The sequence below is a fragment of the Diprion similis genome, chromosome 13 (assembly GCF_021155765.1).
Source record: "Diprion similis isolate iyDipSimi1 chromosome 13, iyDipSimi1.1, whole genome shotgun sequence".
In the NCBI taxonomy this organism is placed as follows: Eukaryota; Metazoa; Arthropoda; class Insecta; order Hymenoptera; family Diprionidae; genus Diprion; species Diprion similis.
The window spans coordinates 217,467-238,731 of NC_060117.1; the positions used below are offsets into that span (position 1 = coordinate 217,467).

Sequence of the window (21,265 nt, forward strand, 5' to 3'; positions counted from 1 at the left end):
ATTTGGCAATAGTGTCATCAGCTGATTTGAAAGAAGAAGAGACAACGAGAGAAAAAGTGAGAGTGAGGGGGAGAGAGAGAGAGCGAGAGAGACAGAAAGATAGAGGAGCATGCATGAATAGATTTTCCTAATCGCGATGCCAGGCAAGACGTTCATAAAAACGTGAATCAACGTCCTATCAATCATCATTGTTGCGTCTGCCTACGTTTCGAAGGAAAAATAAATCTAAAATGGGATATACATGGAAAAACGAGAAACGGAGCGAAGTTTATAAACGTCGACTAGGTCAGGAGGTAAAAGGAAAAGAAAATGAAGAGATCTGAAAAAACAAACACGGGCGAGAATTAGAAGCAAACTAAACACACACATAGTATAGTACCTTGGTGCTAGACCTCCAAGTGAATTATCGTTTTGTCGTTAATTCCCGCTTCGCGCTTCAGGTTTCGATCCATCTTTGCGTATTTTCGTGCACTACGGTAGGTATTACATATTTACGAATCCTCTCAACGAGCTGGCGGCTAATCAAATATTCGCGTACATATACATCACTTATCTGACAATGAGCGTAGTAAGACCGACGCAGAAGAACCGAAAAATGATTACGTAAATCGCGTTATAAGAACAACAACGATAATTAATTATAGAAGAGAAAAAAAGAGAATATACTTACACCTCTTCGTGCAACTTTGAATATCGCGGTGTACACGGAATAACTTCATGTACAACCAAGCAATAAACAATCTGTCGATTGCGCGATGACGTGTTTATGTTTATTTCAATTTTTAACAGCGCAGTTACTTTAAAAATAACCTCAGGTGCAACGACTATTCTTCACAGATGCTGCAGCGAGTGCGAATGAAAGAGAAATGGAGGAGTAAGGCACGTCTAAAGTACAGATACTCGCATCGCTTCAGTGACGCATATATTATACGTGGATGATGCAGCCTGAGCATTACCGAGCTTCTCTAAACTGGTGGAATTTTTATCATCAGGTTTGACGGGGTTATCTCAACACGACGACGATGTGCCCGTCGATCGTCGCCCTATCGCATTTGTCTAACAATTTAAACGTTATAGTGCACCGTGTACAGTTTACTCATACAGACACAAGCATTCCTACAATTTGTTTATTTATTTTTTATTTCCTCCTTACGATGAACAGGCGATCGCGGGCGAACTTTTTTCTTCTCAACGGTCTCTAGAATCGCGAGGAACGGCAAATGCCAAGCATGCCAAGCATGCCATGCGATGGGATTTCGATACCTGCGGCTTAACTACACATTGTGCTCAGGTACGTGTAGTACTTAGGTGTAAACATATCTCGCCAAGTCAATGTTACACAAGCGCTTTTACCTCTCGCCGTTGACGCGGTAAATCGCCACAACGCGTTACGTACGACGTACGTACAGCTCGTCTACTGACTGACTGGCAGACTGACTAATCCGCCATGTTCGTCTCCTTTGCGCCGTGCGCGTTCCAATTAACATATAATTAAGACTCTATTGAAAACGGCCCAGGTAGCATATTATCTTTTTTCGTTTATCTACTTTTCTCAGGCACGTCGTCTATTTGGTCAGGTGGCTTATAGGTTGCGGCAGGCGTGAGATCCGTTGGTCGAAAATTAAAATAGAATGATCATCGGAACCGCGCAATTAGTGTAACAGAAAATTACAAGCGTTGATTCTTATCGACCACGGTATTCGCCCGTTGCATCTCTGCAGGGAGCTGATCAGTCAGTCAGTCAGTCAATCAGACATTCCGTGAAACAATCAAGCCTGCGATGTGACAGTTGGATGAAAGAAGTAGAAGAAGAATGATACGAACTAGAAGAAGTTAGGGCAGGTTAAATATGTAACGGGTGTTGCTATAAATAAACCGATGGCCGTGGCTCGCGCGTCGACGAGTATGCTCCTTGTTACGCAACTGGCAAGAGTCAAGAGAACCGAAAGCACGTGGTGTTTCGTGGCGGCGCGGCGGAGTCTGCTCGCGCCGGCCTCGCGTGTCCGCCTAGCTGTGTGCAACAAATTCGAATTCGAGAGTCCGAACGGTGTTGTGCGAGGTGTTGTGCCTATCTCGTCGAGCACAGGCGAACCTATCGGCATTCGTCTGAACGACGGACGGTACCTGTTGCACGCGCAGGTGAAATGTCAACGAGATACCCCCCGAAATACCGCGGAAACAAATAGTCAACTTTTGGTTTAGACCACTCTGGAGACTCTGATCCGTACTGTACCAACCTACACAGGTAACAATATATACACACAGAGCGATGGAATGCGCGAACGGCCAATTTCTCTCTATAATGACCGGTTGGAATATATCGAATAAAAATAGTACATCGAGTCTGAAAAGCTCTGAGAGAGCTGCCAGGCCTTTTCATAGCGAGACCACTCGAACGCCCGGCGTATTATTATACAATATATTATATATTAACCATCTGCATAGAGGCCAGGTTCAACGCACCGAAATTCGTTTGCGCACGCAACCGCCAAACTGAAACTCGTAACACAGTTTGCACGTATCTATTTTTTCCTTCATTCTAAGTAGACGCGCATGTGACCCTTGATTTATGTTTGCCTCGAGCCTCTATTTTTTCACTTTTATGTAATACGATTCAACGAGACTTCCCGAAACTATTCACCGCGCTATCAGTCACCGAGCAGGTGGCCTGTGTTAGAGGAATTCGAAGCGGCTTAACGATCATAATTGTAGATACACCTACCGATCGTGAAAACAACCGACAATAAATCATCAGGTATACTTAGTTTTATCACGAGACAACTGCGACATTGCGTATGAGATTCAATCGAGATGAATTATTGTACATCCGACGTACCGAAGATATGATAATTGGGCACAGTGATTTCAATTTCAAGTTTTTCATTTCACTTCCCATCTACCCTTGTACTCGAACGACCATGAATTTGCAGATCTCGATTGCACAAATTCTTTTCTCTACTTACATCCATGAAACTTTGCCTACTCGGGAAGAAAAAATGAACAGAGTATATGAAGGATCTAATGAATTACCAGCTGTCTCTATATCTAAATCGCGCTTCACGCACGTTATTCAATAAGATTTCCTGCACGCCGCAACATCAGCGTCTCAATATCGATTCCCTGATCGTAATTAGTATACTTCATTGAAATATACCAATCCACAATTATAAGTATACCGATTATTAAAGTTAAGAGAGAGAGAAAAAACTTGAAGGCTTAATTATAATGAAGAAACTAACTCACGTCTTCAAACATCGGATAGATACTCGTCAGGGATATTGTTCGCTTCCTCAGTGGTAGAGGAGAATGTAATGGTAATAAGGTACTAGCAGGTGGCACAAGATTTTCATTAAAATAACAATTTATTGAACGACGTATCGGCAAAAGTTGTCGATCAACTCTTTTATCCTACACTCGGTAGCACTCGACGATTTCAAATTTATCTTCCGATAACGGATCGCGAGTTCTTTTCTTCTTATTTCGTTTCTTGCTGCTTCTTCGATTTGATGTAAGGATCGACACGTGATTCAATACTTCATTTCCCGAACCAGCCTTTCAGGGGCGTTGTATATCACACAATATCGTACATTATCTGTATATCTGTCACAGAAACGAGAACAGCTTCTCGTCACCCGCACAAACACAAACGATATAGGTGTATGAGTTTACTGTCTGTCGCTAAGCGCGAAGTCGTTGGTGCCACGGTACTAATACACGATATTAAATGTATCCTTGGATTATCGGATCACAATCAGCAGCAGCAACAACACTAACAACAACACCACCACCACCACCAGCAGTAGTAGTAGCAGCAGCAGCAGCAGCAGCAGCAGCAGCGACACGAGCGAGACGAGCTGTGTGTGTTCTCCTTTTCTTCTTCTCAGGTGACAATCTCGCCCTCGGATGTATCGATGAAATCACACCCAGCGATCCGCGGTTTTTTCATTTCAGTGTCGTTCTTTTCATCAATTCATTTACCGTAGCGATTTTAAAGTTTTTTTTTCTTTTACAATCTGTATATTTAATTTTTTATTGTCTTCTCAATTCATTTACTTCTTACTGTTACATCAATTCAACCCGATCACTGAGCAAACCTGAAGAGCGGGCGAATAAAACGACAAAAAAAAAAAAAAAAACGAACAGGAAACTTTCAACCGTATATACTGTAACATAAGTGTTGTTCCAGTAACACAATATCTATTATTCAGTCTTCTTTTTCCAATCACTGTTGCAACAGGTCTATAGGACCGAACGATCGAAGATACTCGCAACGTGTGATACACTTGTGTGTTTTGTCGATTTTTCCCGTTACCTTCCCATCGATCGCAATTATCGCCTGTGCAGCAGTTACATCACAGAGTCAATTCTTATGTATTACAGGTATATACGTAATAATAAATAGGAACTGTTTTTTCTTTTTTTCTATTTCATCAACACCCACACATTACTGTGTATACTCGGTGCACCAATCGACAGATAGAGAAAAGAGCGGAATTCTTTTCCCGTTACTTTCAGGGCTACACGAATTTTTCCTAAAAACTATGCATCTTGCAAAGGCTTGGTGAATCTCTGTCATTTCTTTCGCAATGAAAACCGACGCTAAAGCATCGTTGTAATCGTGCCGAGAATGTGATTCGGGCTAGGCACTTGTAATATAGGCACCGATCAAAGCACCGCGACAACACTGCGGACGTATGAACAGCGAGGAGGCAGAACGTTGCGCGTTGCCTTCCGATACGCGTAGAGCGCGAATCCCGGTGTGTTGCTCGGCGTTGGCCACAACCACGCGACGACGACGACTAAACGAGCCGCGATGGAATTTTTTGCGATCACCACCCGAGGCGAACTCGCTCTCCGCGCCGGATCCAAGGGAGCCAAGCGAGCAAAGCGAGCGAGCGAGGCGGCGGCGATACGACACATGCAACCGCGGCACACCGACCAGCCAGAAACCAAGATGAGGAACCTGGCCACCGCATAGAGTTACGGGGTGGTGAGGGCGGGCGAGGGGAGTTGCGCTACGTCACGTGGTCTTTCCATTTTTTTCCCTTCCTTCCCCTCCGCGCAACTCCTCAACGCTTCCCTCCCCTCCGCGCCTCAACGGGCGCGATAAAACTCGGGCGTGTTAGCCGCGCTGTTACGTTGCCAGCCAGCATAGCATCGCCGTTGATGCACGGGCCTAGAATCACGAGACTCTCGACTGTCGACGGATTGGTCAATCGGCATTACAGGTTACGTTGTAGGTGTTAAGGTAGAAAATTTATTCGCGACTGACCAATGAAAATATTGTTATCAGTGAAGTATGAAAAAAGCAGGGTATAGGGCTTTCAAATTACAATTCAAATTGTTTCAAAAACAGGGTATAGGACTCGGTAACAATTCGAATGGTTTCAAACTCTCCTACAAATAAAAGCTCTCAGAATCACCCCAGGTTATCGTTAGGTATGTTACTGCGGATCCTACAGATGCCGAAGAGAAGCCGGGGTTCTGGTTTAAAGATCGATTTTGCATACGTAGGACCCCCCCCCCCCCCCCCCCCCCCCCACGTTAGCAATCACTCGACTACCAGGTGGGCATGCATAACATATTTTAAATACAACATACCTATACCTGCACAACTGGGCAACTTTAAAATAAAATCCTCAACGACCGGGAGCTGTGCGAGGTGCGCTGTTTCTTGGCCAGGGACATCACTGACGTACGTTTGGATCGTGCGTTTGCATATGCGCCTAACCGAGATTATACTCTTTGCGCGGCAATCGCAGATGGTTGGCTGACCGAGTATGTACCTATCTTAAATATCTCTGAATTAGACCGTCTCGATGTATGGGTGCTCCCGTCTGTGTGTTTATTTACAGGTAACTACGAGTTACACACGTCCAAACATACGTCTACACTTCCGCGCTTTGTGCAAACATCATTATCATCCATGTATTCATCGATTTCCATGCCAGCTTCATCAGGCACCTTACACCATACATACAACGCGGGGACACTCGAGTACGTGTATGCGTACATATTATAATACTTTACACAACAAGAATCGGTTGTATATACGAGCATTTGTTGGAGTAGTATGCATGGGTTTCAAGCTTAATTTAAGGGAAATAATAGTCGCGCGTCAGCAGAGGCAATGTTATTGTTCATTATACCGGTCAGGTGATACGCGAAATGCGTACCTAGCCACGCTTTGGTCGGTAGTCACGTGGATCCTCTGCGGGTTCGATCGATCGGATGTACAGATTCGATCTGCACGATTCATGGACGGAAAGATGGAGTTGGGGCGGAGTGTTAGAGGCATATTGCATATATTACAGATGCGCACACAGGCGTCGCTGTATAAGGACCACATGTAGAAGGAGTCTTGCATAGTTCGTCGTTGGCCAAACGTGAATAATGTAAATAGACCATAAGGCGAAAAACGGAATAGGTATACGTATAACGTACGCGCCACGGTTGATATGTGGAACAAAGTGGTAGACGCCAAGTCGAACACGAACGTACAGTCACACTCTGCTCTACTCTCAACTTTATTCTCATCGATATTATACCCTTCGGATGGTAGGTGTGCACGGGGATCGATTAGAAGATAAGAAATGGGAGAGAAGAAACGGGGCAACGAATGAAAAACTCCGCTCGCGAACCAGCCACATACCTATGTAATACATCGCAATGTCAGCTCCTGCCGTATTTCACTGGTAATACCCACGCCTGCGTGTCGAAGGGATAAATTCACGGTTGTTCGCAATCAGAGCCTGTCATGCAGCAGAAGCAGCAGAAGCAGCGGCAGCCCACTCTCTTAACTCCGTTCACACACTCACAACCACTCGAATCGCGAGAACAATTGGCCGATATATATTTGCGTCGCCTATGTCACAGAAGGGAGGAGGGGACAAAACTGGAACAAAATCATTCACCAAAGTCACAAACACACAAACACGCACCAGCGATGGTCGTCTACTGTCCGCATTCTCTGCAACGTTCTTCAACTAATTGATACTGGCCTCATCGATAAAAATGAGTACAGCACCTTCTAAAGTTAGCTTGGATTTCAACTGTCGCGGCGCAAGTTACCACATGGCATATGGGCTGGAGAGTACCGGTATGAACGGTGTAGATCATAAATGATGGTGACATTATATCGTATCACATTCGTACCAAACACATTGTACAATCCGATGTTGATAATGACAGATGAGATAATCTCTAGTGTCTTTTTTACTTAACATAAGTTTCGAATCGTATGAAAGTATATCAGTCAGGCCGGTGAACTTGAAACCTTACGCATCAGGCACGAGAAAAGAACAGCAAGATTGAATGAAAAATAAGGTAAGTACACTTGCAACGTTCGATCAAGCCGCGCTTGGATCGCAACTTCCCGCGCGTCGGAACCATGACAGTGCCTGCGTGTATGCATGTAGGAATGAAAAAAGAAACACTACGTAGGTGTGTGGTATTAAAAATAATACCACCCCCTTCGGTTTCTTTCGTTTCTTCCTCTCTCGCCACTGCGGAATTCTTATGTCCACCTACGCGTTAATTTATATCGCGCTCTCTTGGCTGGTAATATAATTGTCGCATACGTGCAGCTAGACGAGGCGATATTAAAATCATCACATCTTGATGGATAGAGGCCGTAACTCCCATTGTTGGCTACTTTTAACCGAAATGCAAAGCGATTAAATCACGATATGACCAACTGACCCAAACATGTATCACGGACAGGTATACGACGAAAAGGTGAAATTTTCTCATTTCGACATTTTTTCCGTGGATACACCGAGACGAATATATTCCACGAAGTAATATTGAACGGTCAAATATTTGGCGCCGATCCTACCAGTTTCTCAGAATCGCTATAGAGGTGTAATGAACAGTAGGGACACAGCCACGCTAACTCGCAAGTCAAAGAATTATTTCATCCCACATTCCGCCTTCCTCTTATTGTTTTTTCACGCGACTCTCGCAGCAATAAGAGAAAGACACTATACGGGAAGTGGCGAGACTCGATACGGAAGGTGAACAACATCGAATTTCCGTCGTTGAAAGCAGCGCGACGCGCAGAATTACCGCCGTAGGGACAATTGAGGACTCCCGGAGAGAGTAACCCTATCACTAGACCGACGATACGACAAACCCCAAGCAGCACCCGGCGTAATTCAGATGCACGTTGTGTCGTGTCGTATACACGGACGTGGTACAAAGTAGACAAGCACCTACGGTAGTAGGAAACTGGACTGTAGGCTGAAGGTAAAGGAAACCGAGGGACGGGCGATACAAGAGACCGTTAACCAAGGCGAAGACGAAAAGGAGAAGAAACCGGGTGAGACAATATAAGGGAGCGGCGGCTACGAGTGCGGAACGAATAAGAGAAGAAAGAAAGAAAAAAAAATGGAAGAGAGGTGAAAAGAGAAGGATCGGCAAATTTGGAGCCGGCATAACAGGTTTTCGATCTCCCGAACCGAGCTCAAGCTCACCGCGCGCGGCGTGCGTAACGTCCGTCAAGACTACCGCTTCCGTCCGTCCGATGAAAGAACTGTAACCGCATGCCTGGACCTATGCTTCCACACAGTGGGATAATGTTAAAAAGATTGCCACCGTGAAGTACGTACAAGGAAAGTGAAACAATCGGTGTTTAGCCATGATCCTAGTTGGGCGTGAAACGGCATAAGACGCGTCAGGATTGTCATACCCAGCAGCTGCCTGTATGCAGGAGGATAATCAAGAGACATCTTGCTTGGGATAGACGGCGAGCGTGACCGCTGTCGGGTAGGCAGGACCTCGATATCCACGTAAGCCCTCGTCACGTGTTACCTGGATACGAATTTCGCGGAAGCTTGGATCACACCGTATGGAAACCACGTGCCGGGTATCACGAGCTCCGCCGGTTGTCGTATATTCCTACGGAATGACGAAACCATTCGTGTCTACGTGTGAGCAGTCGCGTCCCGCGCCGCGCCGCGCCGCGCCGCGATGCGCTTCAGGATCTTCGAGACATGTATTGACACCTACGACGTGGGCTCCCTCCCAGAAAACACACGTTCGTCAGTTTTCGCCAATTATCAAACTGCACTTCGTGTGTACAGGCATTGCGACGGACGCGATCTTTTGCCGTTCTAATCGATCGCGATCGTTGCAAAAAGGGTGACCGAGCGAATGTCGCCCATTTTCGTTAAAACGCTAACTCGAGTTTGACTGATCCACGAACCGCGGCACGTGCCCGAGGCGTGCGACTGGTGAGATACCCGATGCTTCGAGTACACCAAGTCCAAGTTACCACCGCTGCTGTGGTCTGACACAACGTTGCGTAACGCCGGGCTCAAGTATAATGAGCGGGTATGGAATAATTCGCCATGTTTCATATGGCCTGTATATACGCTGCGTTTGCACATTTAATATACGTAGATATTTGGTACATTTAGAGTGTTGAATTCGGCGGAAGGTGCGAGCGAACAGATCGAATTCGTTCAAACGCCAACATCGTGGCAGGAAAAGTTGATCAATTTTGTGAGCTAATTGCATAGATGTAATTATCGATCGCGATATCACTTGACGATATGCAGAAATGGTGGTGGAGAAGAAACGAATGCGTGCCGTAGGTAACTACCCACTCGCCCGTCTCCATACACGCAGAACGGTGTGTCTCTTTTAAAAGACACCGAAATAACTTGGTTAAAAATACCCCCAACGCGTTCGTCGAGCCCTACCGTATAACCTACGGCACCAGGCATGGAAAATCTTTGCTCCGGTCCAGAGAGCGAGGGAGCTTTTTTATCTCTCGTCCCACTGCATCTTAACCTCCTCCAGTCCCCTCCTTTCGTCTCTGTTACATAGACGTAAGATCTCCCTCCGCTTACTCTCGCGTCTTGTATCCACAACAGCTAGGTATATTGCGTTTTTCCCGATTTACCGTACTTGCGGTTACTATTAGTATTATAAACTCTGATCTAAGCCGAGATGTATGCCGAATATTATTATATCATTTCTCTAATTATACCTAGTTTTATACCGCCCGTCGTATGGTATTCTTGACAATGGTACGCGCGTTTGTCAAGCGAGTGGTAATAACGGACTCGTCGTCGTCACGATTAATAAAACGGCAAGTGGCAAATACTCGGCTATACCTACGTACGTTGTATAATAAATACAAATACAAGTCAAGTAATTCGCACCGCCAATGTCCTCAACTAACCCGACCCAACCGTTTGCCCTCAATTACTTTGTTTGGGACTAAAATATGTCACGTAATATATTACTATTAAGCACGCTGGCGCTGCGAGTTTTACGCGTAGCGCGTAGTACGTCTGCTCAAGTTCAAGTTTTACCCCGCACGCAGCTTAATGTTTTCTCACGCAGATACTCCGTTTCTATATTTCCTCTTCCTTTTTCCTCACCTCAATTATTATGTCAAACAAAGAAATTCGTGCAAATTACTTGCGAGCTTATCGATCATCCGCAACACTTTCGGCTAACGGAACACAAATGCCCGTGCTGCGGAAGGGGTGTAATGTACCTACGCGTAACGTTGAAATGGCATCGCCACGTCCCACGTTACTGTCGTCTGCAATTTTGTACCATTCGAAATAAGATCGAGGTATGATGAGAATGATCAGACGTGATCTAGAACGATCGGCAATATATAAATACACATATGCCTACAACACACCGACGCAGTAGGTACCTACCTACCGTTGAATTACGGCCTGGCAAGTGTGTGAATAACGTTTGATACTCGAGATTCTAAAAATTGTCAGAGGAACAAGTTGAAATAAGTGAAGCGGCAAAAGTGGAAGGTAAAAAGCAAACAAACGAACCGAAGGAGGCCGCGGGGACGAATACGAGAAGAAACAAATCAGTGAACGAGATTCCGATGCAGCTGTTCGAATGTAGCCATTTTCGGGATCCAGCTCTTCAAAACCTGTACTCGGAGATCGAGATCGAGATCAAGATCGAAGCGCGGTCGCGATGGTTACGATGCAGCTAAGCGGGAATAAAGAGAGTTCGCGAATCGCTATCCGGAAATTCAACGATCTATACGGAGACATTACGCATCACAGAATGTGCGGCCGAATGCTTATCGGCATCAGCATGCCGGAGAGTGTAAATCGCGCAATTTTCGGTATTAGAATCGTGACTGATTCACGCGCCCGTATAGCGTATAATGAGAAATTGTTACGCTGACATCACGGACAGATAAGCGAGAAACACGCGTACAATGCTGCTGCATGGTATGATAAATGTAATAATCTTAATTGCGATATCGCGTATCGCCAAGCTTGTAGAAAATACAGCTGAGGATTGCATCTCGCAATATAATAATGCCGTTTACAATAGCGATTAGATATTGGCAATATCATCGAGTTTGTCGCGCCTGCCGTTTTTATATTGGTAATTACTGTCAAGTTCGTTTCTATATTTTTCGATAGTTTCAAATATACTTATACATATAATACGTATAATATATCCGTTTCCTGCAGCATTCACGCGGCTTTTCTAATTCGCGGGTGATAAAAGATACCGCACTTTATATGTACCAGTTATGTATATACGGTTTCATTATTGTCGACTGCACCCTGCCGTCATGTCACCCCAAAAGGCACAGGAAGAAGAGGGAGAAGGATAAAGCAGAAAAATAAGAAATCTATCCTTACAGCTACTCCGTTGAGTTATGTATTGGTGGGGAGGCCGAAGCCTGCGTGATACCAGTTGCGAAGAATTTATCTGATTTCGAAATGGTATGAACCCGGAGCTCTGTATCTGGAACGAGAAAAGTTCGAGCCCTGCTCGTAAACGAAGCTGCTGATAACGACGCACGCATTTCTCAGGCTCCACGATTCTTTTATGACAGCGAGATTTTTCGAGCATAAGAGAATAGAAACGATCGGACGTAACATCCTGTGAGTCGAATTTTCCCGTATTTTCTACGTTTCTGCTGAATTGAGTTTAGGTACATCCGTGTGCGTATAAATGTACAGGAAATTATTGAAGCCGTAGTGTAATAGGTAAAGCATGAAAAATTATGAATCACGACAGTAAGACATTGAATAAACACGGATCAAACTACGGGGTTAAAAATCACGAAGCGATGTGCATGATTTGTGATCTCCCGAGTCACGCAGCGTAGGTATGCACCAGTAAGTATATCTCCGCTGAGCTTGTGTAATGCTCAACGAGCTTCTACCGACAACTAGTGGCACGATTTTCTAATCAAGTTCAGTTGAGAAAAATGTTTTGTATAAACTTTAATGCGTGTGCGTGTGTATGCGTAAAATACTCTACTTCCCCGGAAAGTGTGTGTAACGTGAGGATCTTTTTTTTGTTATTATCTTGCATTTACAGCGAAGTCTTGACAAAATCATCCGCAAAACTAATTGAGAATGCGAATTTAATTTTGCCAAGTGTCGCGTTATACGTAGGTGTGTACGAATAGGCAGGTATAATACAAGATCGTATTCGTAAAGTGTAATAAGTAGACACGTAATACGAGGTAAATGACTGCAAGTTGTGTAGGTACATGCACGTGTATATACATTCCACTATACAACACCACTTGGGCGTTATAACGCATTTAATTAATGGCGTGATTGTGGAATACGTATGAGGCAGCCACACAGAATCACGCGTAAGTTTTAATATCTATACACAAAAAAAGAATTATTTCTTATTTCTACAAGCGTAAGCACGAGCGTATAATATGTTGTCACATCTCTGTATCGCGCAACAAAAGCCGTGATAATATCCATCCTTATCTACGCCTGTTATTTCATGTTGCGGGGTAAAGAAAAAAAGGGAAGAAAGCGTTAGCGATTACGCGTCAAGATCACAAGCGAAAAAAGATGAAAAATCGCATATAGCATACGATAAATGACGTAATTAAAGAGCCACGGTTCAATGTCGCGGATGTATTTTTCTTATGGGGTTATAGTTATAGAACATGCAACGCAATACTGCATCGGACAAGGAAATGTGCACTATTTGTGCACTAGCGATTTAGATAACGAGAAAATAAAAAAAAATTAAAAATATCCGTGATACGTAATTTTCGGCAAGTATATATTATAATTATAACGATTAAACCTATCTGGTGTAAGATGTGGGTTACTTCTTCATCACGGCAGCTGACAAAATTCAGGATCACGATTATTCTTTTCTTTTCTTCTTCTTTGTTTCGCGAATTCTCTCAACGGGAACACGACGTCGAATCTCACCCCCTGCTATGTTATTAGTCGGGGAGTGAATATCTCGCGGGATAGAGGAAAATACAAATAATAAAAGAAAAACTTTCTACTTTTCTTTCTTTTTTATTATCGCTCATCCACATTCCACTCAGCCAACAACTCCCAGCTCGAGGCCCAGCTTTTTGCAACCTCTTACTTACTCTTAACTTACGTATATCTATAGGTACACAAACCCAAACGTCTCCGCAAACGCTGTATTATATTGTATAATGGGTGATAAACAATGTTTATGGCGACCTGAGACGGCAAAAAAAAAAGATAACTATAACAGCAACGATACCCGATACCTGTGTTATCACCGTCCGTTTAGGTTAGGTCAGGTTAGATTATTCGGTGAACGCAGATATTTATACGCCACTGGTACAAGGTACTTCTGGTTTACCCGGTATATTATAAAGTGCAAGTATAGCTGCTACGGATATCGGTCAGAGGTCAAACGATTGTATTATAGGTACAATATATTGAAAAAAATTAAGTTTTGCGTAGCAAAGGGAAAAACAACAGCAAAAAGCAAGACCACCAATTTGTTCTAACCCCCAGCACTCGTCATTCTATTTTAAAAAATTTTTTTTTCACGAAGTTGCGAACGCAAGAAAAGTTGAAAATTTTCCATGCAATCACAGACAAAAACGAAAGATGAGAACAAAGTGCGAAAAGGTTATAATGAAAATGGGTAGCAAGAAATCGGTTTGGCGTTATTTCTTTTCTGTTTTAGTTAGGGTGTATAATCGTGGTTCGGAATTAACTACCGCTCGGGGTGTAAATTTTTATCATACCGTCGTTCCGCCGGTAGATTCCCATGGACGCTTGAAGCTTTCGCTTTCCTAGCTGGCTTTCGCTTTCGCTTTCAGTTTCGATTCCACCCCCAACCCCCCCGGATATCATCCCCACCTCGGCTAGAGGCTATCGACCAGAGTCACGATTCCCCGTCTCTCTCTCTCTCTCCCACCTCGCCGAGTTTTCACCGTTTAGCCAAGGAAAACGCGCCTGCGCCACAGACACCCTTTTTAGTGTCTACATCATCCTTGAACCCGACTTACGGAGGGGACCGAAGGGAAATAAGGAGAGAGAGAGAGAGAGAGAGAGAGAGAGAGAGGAGGGAGGAGGGAGGAACTCTGTTGAATGGAACGCGATGTGTTGTTAACGTCGTCATCGTCGTCAGCTGATGAGAGTCAGAAGAGAGACGGCAAATGACCTTGGCCTCCATGTAACAAATACTACTTTATACAATTCCGCATGATCGAGCGTCCCTGTCATCATCCGCACCATCGACTGTTTCTGATCCTCCTTCTACTTCTACTTCTACTTCTACTTCTACTTCTACTTCTTCTTGCGTTATTCATTCATCTTCAGAACCGCGTGAACAGTATAGAATTTTGCTAAATCTACCAAATTTCACCGATGATTTAACCCCGTAGCTACACAACTAATAACGATTATGATAATTATACGTTATAGAGAAAAAGAAAGGTGCGGGAGAAGATTGACAAATATCGTGCATATCGAATCGCTGAAGAGACATTGACGCGGGGATTATTACAAAAGAGGCGCAAGTTCCAAGACTTCGAAGGTCGAAGCACCGGGAACGCTGAATGAGGGATGAAGACCCGAAAAAAAGACAGCGAGGCGCTCTGCGCGTGTGATTAATGAGAGATCGTCTTGGTTCGGATGTAGGTACTCGTGAGTGTATTCCTATACCTACGTAGTGTACGTACCAACGTATACAGCCTGGGATATATTGGGAAAATGTTTATAGAGAGGTTTTCTCCCGGAAAGGAATGTACGCATACGCATACACGTATGATGTACACGTTATACGGTATACCAGAGAAACACTAACCTACGCCAACGACCAGTTCGGGAGGGTACCCGATAATTTCTTATAGGTACCCGATATCGCACACCGATGCTGAGACGGACCAGTAATTAAGCAAGGACGGTTTTTCGTTTTCCCTTTCATCTTCATCTTGATCTTCACTTTCGATTTCATTTACACTTTCGGTTCCATTTTAATTTTCACCTGGCACACTTTCGCCTTGCACAGAAATAGCAACGGGACTGGGGACAAGAGACGTGTCTTCTCGAGTGGGTAATAGATTGCGACGAAGAGAAGGAACAAAGTGGGAAATCGAAGACGAAAATGACCCGAGAACTCGCACCGCAATTCGACGGCACTGATCCCATTGGTAACATCATGCAATTACCTACACCAAAGTCGTCGATGATTATACGGTGGATCAGCGTCAATCGTTAATTAGAACTATGGTGTGAGACACACCCTTCACGAGGGTGAATTAGTTTGTAACAAGGCCGTAGACACTGGATGACTCGGGTCACAGATTACATCTCGAGTTATAGATTGAACCGAAATAAAGCTCTATCGCCCTCCGTTATACTTTCGAGCGAAAAGAGCAAATTTTGCGCGTATTTTCAATCGCGTTATAGGTCCCGCGACTGTTATGGTTAACCTCGAGTCTCAGGATGTAAATAAATTTCACGCTGCGTGCGTAAGGACTGAGAGATTAAATTTCAAGCATACGTAATACGTACGCGTATACGTGAAACGTCAGAGTTTCCTTCCGCGCGCAAACGAGACATCACCCGAGTTGATATCGATTGCGAACGTAGGTAGGTACGTTGCAGAATACTTACAACGGAGCTGTGCACTCTACAAATCCGATGGATGAATGAAGCCACGAAGTACGGCGAGAAATGGTAGATAAAGCTGGACAAACAGTGGAGAACGGAAGTAGCCGCGGGGAGTTCAAGGAACGAATGACGGTCTGATTCTCGAGGAACAACGTCGCGTCACCGCGGTATCACGAAGGAAAAACAAACAACTCGTTTCACTGCTCGATTTCGAAACTAGGGAATTTCATGAAATAAAGAAGAAACTTGTATAAAACTTACGATTATCAAGTGAAACACTTTGATTCCCATCATTTCATACGAGAGTGTGATATACCAACTTTTTTGTTCCTCGCGAACTCCGATCACTTTCAATTCGTACCCTCGCATGGCGCTGGATTTGTTGCCGGTGATATGAAAATTTTCTGCCTCGGACCTTTTAAATACGATTTTGGGTCATAAATATTTACGATAAGACTCAGGTGCGGTATTTCCTCATTCTCATTCTCATTCTCCTCGACGATATACGTTATACTTGCTTTATACGTTGCTTTCGTTTTGAAAAAGTTCACAACCTCACACGCGCTGATTTTTATGCCAATTTCTATTACACACGCACGCACGCACGCACGTCACACAGGTACTCGTATGTTACACAGGGGCGAGGATTACGAAAAAGTTGCGAGTGAATTTCGTCCCCGAATTTGATACTACTTACTTCTCAGCAGTTCTCTACGTAACTTCCTCCTTCGCTTCTGAACAAACAAGCGTCATAACAAACAAGACTACATTCATTCAGAAAACCAACGACCGAATTCACTTCGACGAAGAAGTTTCGTAAGAAAGAAAATAAGAAAAAGGGAGCTAGAAAAAGAGAGAGAGAGAGAGAGAGAGAGAGAGAGAGAGAGAGAGAGAGAGAGCAGAAAAAAACACTTTTATAAACCATACCAATCACAAGACTGCATAATTAACACAGCGACATTAGGAGTTCGTATAGTACATGGAACGTGTAGACGGTAGCGATGATAAATAAGTAAGTAACAGGATAATAAGAATGCAAAAGCTGAATGTGAAAAAACGGAGTCAGTGTGAGATAGACAAGTTACAGATGCCGAGACCGCGAAACTAGGCCTTTTTCCGTCTCCTTTTTTTTCTTTTTTTCTTCTCTTTCTCGTTTCGTTTCGTTCTCGTTTCAGGAAAACGGAATCTCGACGTGGTGTCGTCAGAGAGACGTATAACGGAGAGTGATCTGGTGCAGTGCGAGGTGTGTTCGAACCGGAGTAGCCGTGCCCCCTGACTGAGAGGGAGAGTGGTTCCGTAGTCGCGAACGAACGGACGGAACTCTCCGGGATGCGCGACGGGGTCAAGGGGGAAAACACCGAGGTGGGGCGAAGTCGTGGAGGGGAAGCTGCGACCGAGGGATGGGGAGTGGGAGCGCGAGAGAGTGAGGGGAACCAGGGCAGAGGGTGGCGCGAGGAAGAGGGAGGAAAGTTATTTGGGCCACGAAGATCGGGACCGTGCTTTGCCGGCCAGCTTCTTGCGGAATAACTTCCCGGAGTAGCCCCGAATAACGAAAAGTTGAAAAGTGTCTGGCGTAGTATCTTGGACTTGGCACACGAGGAAGGAAGATCCGAAGGAAAGGGACAGCCGGATAGAGGCTGATTTCGAGATTACAAAAAAGGGGTGGTTAAGATCCTTGAGGCTAACGCCTTGGGACGCGGTCGGCGGAAAAGAGGAAAATCGGACGGAGGGCAGGGGGGCAATTTCATCTCGCGAAGACGCTGCCGAGGGGGGTGGAATGGCGGACGGGGAGTTTTACGAGTTCAAGGATCTCGCCCAAGGACGATTTGAGAAACCCTGCAGGGCGGCGGTACAAACAACTTTTGGAGACAACTATCCCGTTACTCTATCCTTCTTCTTATTCATCTCGTCTCGAGACTGTGTTCTAAATGATAAAAAAAAAAAAAAAAACCATTCAGGTTTCACAAGGGTTCTCTCGCCCTCTTTCTCTCCCTCTGGGCGGCTCCCGCTTTTATGGTGAATAAATTCGGGCACATTTAGGAGCTCTGGAGGCAAGAACGCGCGGGAACCGGGAGGAAGATCGTATAACCGGAGTTAGGAGGATCGATACCGGGAAGATAGAGCATAGAGTAGGCTTTAGGATTCGCCAAATGTCTCCTTCGCGCGGCAAGATATCCCTTGCAACGGCAAACTTTCGTAGGTACCCATAACAGGGGGTACCGATATTATAAGAAACAGAACGATCGAAGTTATTGCAGAAGAACAGTTCTTGTGTTTTTCCACCCTCTTCCGAATATTGGAGGATTTACGAGCTAATATTTCGGTACCGCGCGACTACTACCTCGGAATCGTCGCCAACCCTCGTCGGCTGTATTAATTTTTTCACCTCGTCCCGCCCTCGTCTAAACTAGAATTTATCGCCCACTCCCCCCCATCCTAGCTCTAACGAAATCTTTCCTCGTCCCAAATATATTTATTCTCGTACCCTTTTCCTTCGAGGCCTCTGCCAGCGTCCGCGGCATTCCTCACTCCTTGCCCTCTGTATTCCGCCCTCGATTCATTTTCACACAGCCGACCGTTATCAGATAGGGCGGGCAAACTTCACTTTCAAAGTTCAAGCTGCCCCATCGTCGGCTGAACGACAGGAGGAAGACCCGACACGGAAGCCAGCGACAAATCATCGCGCGTCACTTCAACGATGAACTACGTTATGACGATTGCTGAGGAATGTATGTCGGATGACTTTTCGCCACGCGCAAACATGCATCGAGGATATCCCTCTGGCCTGCATGACTCTAACGATAAGATTCGTCCATTCGTCCATTCGTCCGCTCGTCCGTTCATCATCCATTCGTTAAATTGTTATACCCGCATACCGTAACATGTAGCACAGCGATCAGATTAGGAAAAGAACGAGGTAAATTTTGGAAATAACTTACGTTGAAATTGCGAATGAAATTGTGTCGCGGATTTGTTATGTATATAATTAAATCCGCGTTCCGTTGCTTCCCAGAACGATGATAACATCGAAGACGGATCGAACGCGTGGCGCGGCTGATCGTGGCGATCGTTTGATGCAGAGGCACATGCGTGGCGCGTGTAGAATGAAACGTTGATGCGAGCAGATAGGGAATATAGGAGTATAACTAAGCTTGCATGTACGACAATTAATCCTGGTATGTGATATGTCAGAGCTGAGGCCTCACGCGTACCTCGGCGGCACCGGAATTTGAACTGCAGCTACTCCGACGCCGGGCATTGACTATATAACGTAAATCCTCGTGCCCGATTGGCCGAGAGGCAGGCGCACACCTCTGCCGGCATGACGCAACGGATCGAGATCCTTGAGCAAGGTCCACGTTACGCCGGTGTCGTCATTTGACGCAAAAATATTTCGCCGATTTATAAGTTATAATGTTACTTACGCGATGTTATACGAAGGCGAGAGATGCACTTTGTCGGAGGAGGAGCAACGATTTTTTTCATCGCCTTCTGCTCGGGTTCAACCCGAATGTTACGGTTCTTTCACACTTGCACAGCGAGTCCTAGATGCCGGCACACCTGAAGGTATGTGTATTAAAATTCTAATCAGCTTGAGCAATCAGCATAGTTATATAGACGAGACAGGTGACAAGTATTTAAAACTTAATGCGAAGCCTTATTTGCAGCCGACCAGAGGACGAAATGAGGAGAGGCATCGGAACCTGTCAAAATTCACTGCAAGACACCTCGACCCCCCCCCCCCCCCCCCCACCCACCTCTTTTTTCTTATTCATTATCGGTTCAGTTACGACTATTATCCCAACACACGTACAGAATTCATTATTACATCAACTTTCGGTCATCACACAGCAAAGGTTTCTCTTTGCCTCTTTCTAATTATTTCACCTGCGCGAATAAAATTGTTACACCTCGCTTCGTTGGCGCGAGGCAGAAAAAAGAATCGATCACAACGTTTTGGATCAGTGTAATTTATTATCTATTGTATATCGGAATGCATGCAACAGAAATGTGTCGCGGGCGAAGGTTCGGTTTCTGCGATGCCTTTAGCGAAAGTTTGCACACCTCGCGTATTATACACAAGTTATAGGTATGTTACAGTCTCGACCGTTGGGGTACTCGTGAAACAAAAAGAGGACACGAGGCAGGTAGCACAGCGAGTGGTAATTAGGATCATTAAACGAGCAGGTTACATACGCGTTGCGAATTTATGCAGGACCAGTCGGAGGGTCGTAAAATTAAAAAAAATAACACGTTTAGCAAATAAAAGAGGAACGGCAAACAATCCATATTCCGTATGCAACGCCTTTGACACATTTAGACCCGCGAACTCGCAAAACTACTCGGCTCTGCCGTGCAGAGGCGTGAAAAGATGATTTCCAAAGCGTACGGATAAATTGTTTGGAATATCATGCGGAGGCTTGTTACACGTATGTATCGTATCATCGTCACTAACTATAAGTGAACCGGTGCTTTGTATGCATTTGTGGAAGGTACCTTCTATAATAAAAGCGTTATAAATACATGGGACGAAGAAGATTAGATACGAGATTTTTGGCCCATGTACTTCGGAAGAAGCTGGGTAGATTAATAATTATCCGACAGGTAAGTGTTACGCAACCATACAACGTATGCTCGCGCGGCTGATGTCCCCCATGATACAATTTTTATCGTTCAACGATATGTACCAAAGTATAAGGGGAGGTGCCGCAGTACAGAACAGTAATAAAAATGTACAGTTAAGCATATGTATAGTGCGATAGACGTAGATATATAGACTAGGATATAGGTATAACAAATGTATGCTCTCTTACCGTTTGTAATTACGTAGATACGAGCAGTCGCGTTGACTGCCGTCGAAAGATTTTGTCAGATTTCGTAATACACATGTGCGTGCGTACTATGTTTTATACGTATAATACGCGTGCGCGTTAGGTATGCATACATGTGCATGTAGTAAGGAAAATCTCCAAAACACTGTAAAATTATCTTTCGTCGCACGATATTTACAGAATAGTGCTGCGGTAATATAAATACAAACATGTAATTGTCACCTACCTTTCGGGAAGAGTGGGGAAAGCCAAACCGGCTGTTTCGGTCTATCTACAGTACGTGTACAAACTTGGATTTCTCTGAACAAAATCGCGAATACCGTGTGTTTGTAACCCTTGCGTGACCGACGGGATAAGGGAGAGAAACTAAAGATTTATCACTTCGGAGGATAATCGAAGAGAAAGAATGAAACGCGAGGAGGCAAAAAGCTGGCCTGTATGTTTGAAAACGTGCGGGATTCTTGGTTGGCAAAATTTAACTCGAGAACGAAATAAACGGGATCTAACGTGAAAGAGAGAAAACTATATGAATTCAAACAAATTTCAATC

At 44.7% G+C, this 21,265-nt stretch overlaps 1 protein-coding gene across 6 annotated transcripts in view; it reads right to left on the minus strand.

Annotated features, from left to right (window-relative positions):
• Positions 1 to 21,265, minus strand: part of LOC124414025 (hypoxia-inducible factor 1-alpha) — a 49,745-nt gene that overhangs the window by 9,158 nt on the left and 19,322 nt on the right. The window lies entirely within an intron of this gene.